Source organism: Sycon ciliatum, chromosome 1 (assembly GCF_964019385.1).
Source record: "Sycon ciliatum chromosome 1, ocSycCili1.1, whole genome shotgun sequence".
NCBI lineage: Eukaryota > Metazoa > Porifera > Calcarea > Leucosolenida > Sycettidae > Sycon > Sycon ciliatum.
The window spans coordinates 6,115,761-6,119,919 of record NC_088643.1 but is presented as its reverse complement, the minus strand read 5'-3'; positions in this window follow the sequence as shown (position 1 = coordinate 6,119,919).

Here is a 4,159-nt window from a genome sequence, read left to right as displayed (position 1 = left end):
TAAAGTCGGCGGAATAGCGCGAGCTCCGGTGTGGGGAGCAAACCATTTCTTACAAATCATCGCCGAAGTCGCAACCACTACTTCGTACTGTTGTGCCCAGCGCGGGCTTGCGACTAGTTGGTTTGGAGGTGACAGCGTTGCGAATGACCGAGGGTCCTCGACGTCTGTCTCACCGTCCAGGAGCGACACTGACTCACGCTGCTATCTGGTGTTCACGAGGTGTTTGTCGGGCTTGAAACGGAGCGTCTCTGTAAGTTTGTATCCCTGGTGATGTTTGTGCCTGGAGAGCACTATATAAGTGGTGCTCTTCAGGCACAATCTTCCTCAGCCTACTCAAGCTCAACTGATGAGGGGTGAATTCCCCGAAACACTGTGTATTGAGCAGGGAGTGGTGCTTTCTTGCAGGTTTGCCGAGTCGAAGGTTCGATGGACTTCTCGTGTGCTCTGGATGGCAGTCGTGAGTCAGTCAAGTGTCAAGTAAAGTCGGCGGAATAGCGCGAGCTCCGGTGTGGGGAGCAAACCATTTCTTACAAATCATCGCCGAAGTCGCAACCACTACTTCGTAATAATAATAACAATAAAACAATTTCAAATTTGGACTTCACGGAGAATTTACAAAGTGTTTGGAAATTTGAGGCCACATGCCACGTACTGCTCTTTTCTCTCCGAAACTCAACACTTGCAAGCCAGATATGAAAGAAAGAAAAAATCATCAGTCACACCACCGGGACGCGAACCAGGGACCTTGCTATTCGCGAGCAATGCTCTAACCAACTGAGCTACAGTATGACTCTTATCTACAGTGATGGTAAATCTATCCTTCTTCGATCAATCAATATCTGGCTTGCATCACACTGGCAACTCACACCAGTCAAGAGGGCCCTCGGCCATTCGCTTGATATCATGGGGAGCGCATCAAACTATGTCCACTGCGAGCAAACACAAATTGCAATTTCAAATTTGGACTTCACGGAGAATTTTCAAAGTGTTTGGAAATTTGAGGCCACATGCCACGTACTGCTCTTTTCTCTCCGAAACTCAACACTTGCAAGCCAGATATTGATTGATCGAAGAAGGATAGATTTACCATCACTGTGGATAAGAGTCATACTGTAGCTCAGTTGGTTAGAGCATTGCTCGCGAATAGCAAGGTCCCTGGTTCGAGTCCCGGTGGTGTGATTGATGATTTTTTCTTTCTTTCATATCTGGCTTGCAAGTGTGGAGTTTCGGAGAGAAAAGAGCAGTACGTGGCATGTGGCCTCAAATTTCCAAATAATAAAACAGGTCGCGTAATGAAGCAGCATAACGATAGATGTGCAAAGTCATGATGCCTGGTCCGCTTCTGTCCTGGGTTAACTACCCCGTGCGTTGCAGCCGCGAGCAAAACCAGCTCAGGCTGAGAGTTCCCTCCATGATTGCTTGTCCAAAGCGCGCATTCTGAGCCCACTCAGATTAGTCATGGTCTTCAGTGGCATGTCTCTGGCAGCTGTGCTTGCCTTGACTGCCGTGGCCAGGTTCGATTTCGGGCATCCACGCACACCAGTGACATCTCGACGGAAGTAGTTGTCCATTGCCTGCTGTGGCGGGGCATCGGAGGGCATCCTCAGAACATGACCCAACATCCGGAAACGGCGGACAGCAACGGTGTGCGAAAGTGGCTGTGTATGTGCTCTGGAATATAGCCATTATAGGTCTTTGTTGGAGATGATGGCGGGATACCTAATTCCAAACAAGTTCCGTAGTTGACGTCTATGGAAGGCGTTCAGCTTCTCCAGTGCAGCCTCTGTCAGTCCCCAGGTTTCGCAGTTGTATAACAGTGTTGGTAGGACGATGGCATTGTAGAGACGAAGCCTGGAATATATTAAAGCGCATTAATTATTTTGATTGATCACACTCGAACTCAAGTACACGTACCTGTGTAGTATTCCTGCCTTGTTAGTACTGAACTGCAGCTGACTACTAATAATCTCGTAGTCGTTGTCCAGTCAAAAATATCCTGTCCGCAGTCGAATATGAGATGCGAACTGAGCTGACAACGAAAAACTGCCGCAGACCCCTGCACTGCAGAGCTAGGCTGACAGAGTACTTTATCTTTAGCCGGTCATGATCAGATCGCGCCGCACATGCGCATTCACCATTATTCGAAGTCCTTGCCTTGGACAACATCTCCGACGAGGACTAAACATTAATTGTCTCTCGCTCCTCAAAAACTATTTACTCACTACAGTCTTGAACGTCTGTGGGGAGACCAGAAACGCCAACCGACCTTTCAGCTCATCCTGTTTACGACAGTGTTATGTACACAAGGGAAGCAAATCTCAACAAGCACAACTCTGTGGTGAGAAGTGACACCGATAAAGTCAGCTGTAGCGGAGCTGAAGCGCACGGAGCTGAAGCGCAAGGAGCTCAAGCTCACAAGCTGAGTCCACCACGTCCCCGACCACCACCCCTAGGCTATGGCTAAACGTGTCTTGCTTTGTATACCTTCAATTCATGCCGCCGGCTGATGCTGTGCGTGTACATGTGACATAACTAGAGCAAAATTAGATGACGTGGGCCTTGTCTGAACCATAATCCTACACAGTTGGGTGAGGTGTATTTCACGTCATTAAACTCCCACGCTCATGCAGAGCGCGCAAGAAGCAGTACACGTATAGTAATGAGGCGGGTGCACTCAGTGCTCTCAAGCTAGGCCTTGACGGTTTATGCTAATATTTTCGTGAAATTATGCTTTTCGCATTGCTGAAAAAATTGCAGAATTATGCTATTTTTATGCTAAAAGTTTTTATGCTAAAAGTTATACATATTATGCCGCATTATGCTCACATATAAAGAATACAAACAACAAACATATGCTGCTAATGTATATGATGGTTCTGTGCAAAATAACAGGGGAATTTTTTTGTAGAGGGCGCTGTACTGTAGTAGCAAAAGCTCAACGGGGTCAACGCACCGTCCGACCTAGCTACGACCGTCACTGATTGTGAGTGGACTGGACATGTTATTTTAAGAGGGAGTCGTAACCCTACGACTTCCTCGTGCATCAACTTGTACTTGTACTTGTAGAACATGTACAACTGTGTGGAATTTGATGCGAGCAGGCGGATTGTTCCAATTTATGCGATTCGTATGCAATTTGCCTCGAATTATGCGACTATTCGATTTTGGAAGCAATTATGGGAAAAATTATGCTAGCATAACCCGTCAAGGTCTATCTCAAGCTCGCATTCGACCTGACACACATAATGTTCGAAGACTAGCTACATGTACATGTATAAAAGCTAGCCTTCGACAATTATTATATCCTTCAGTTGGTTCGCCGTCGCGCTAGCTAACACTACAATGGTCTAGCACTAGTAGTACTAGTATCCGAGGTTTGTTTTGCCAGTGGACAGATTCCTTCGCTTCTCCTCTAGATTTGCTGATGGTGTTGTGTTCACAAAGTACCTAGGTGAATACAGCTGTTGCCGTAGCTGAAAGCCAAATTCTTGTGGAGCTACAAGGCTGCATATACTCGGCAGAAGCTCACCTAGACGGATCGAAGACTCTCACTACCACAGACGGTAAGTTGGACCTTCCTTCAACATTTGCTTCCACTAATTTTGCTGCATTTTCCCGTTGTTGGTACTTATTTTTTTCGCATGAAAGCAAAGTTGCGATAGACTTATATTTCGACGGAGTTACGAATGTTTGTGCACTGATCTTAGGCCCTCTTCAGACTAGGTACAAAACAGCCTATAACTTTATAAGTCACATTTACATACTTCAAAAGTACTTCAGTAGAAGTTTCCAAGACAACAACAAGAATCTGGCGGGAAGCCTAAAAAGCTGCCCAATCCTTTCAGGCAGGGTGCGAACCCCTGTACAAGGCAACTTTCCTGCATTTATCGTACTTTCTCACCAGGTAGTTGAACAAACGTACAGACTTTGAACCCGGGTACGACTGCCGGCTGCTTGCACACATCGCAGGTCCATTGCGCAATAACGTAGGGTCAAAGGTTGCCTGTATTGCATGTAAAATATGTAGTCTGAATGCAGGCTTGAAAAAATGTTGCCTTTTAGGTTTTATGTGATTTTGTAATGGATGTTCTATGTACGTACTGCGTAGTCCATTGGCCAAGTCTCAAAATCGAAAGTGGTGATGCACTGAGCTTCCAAG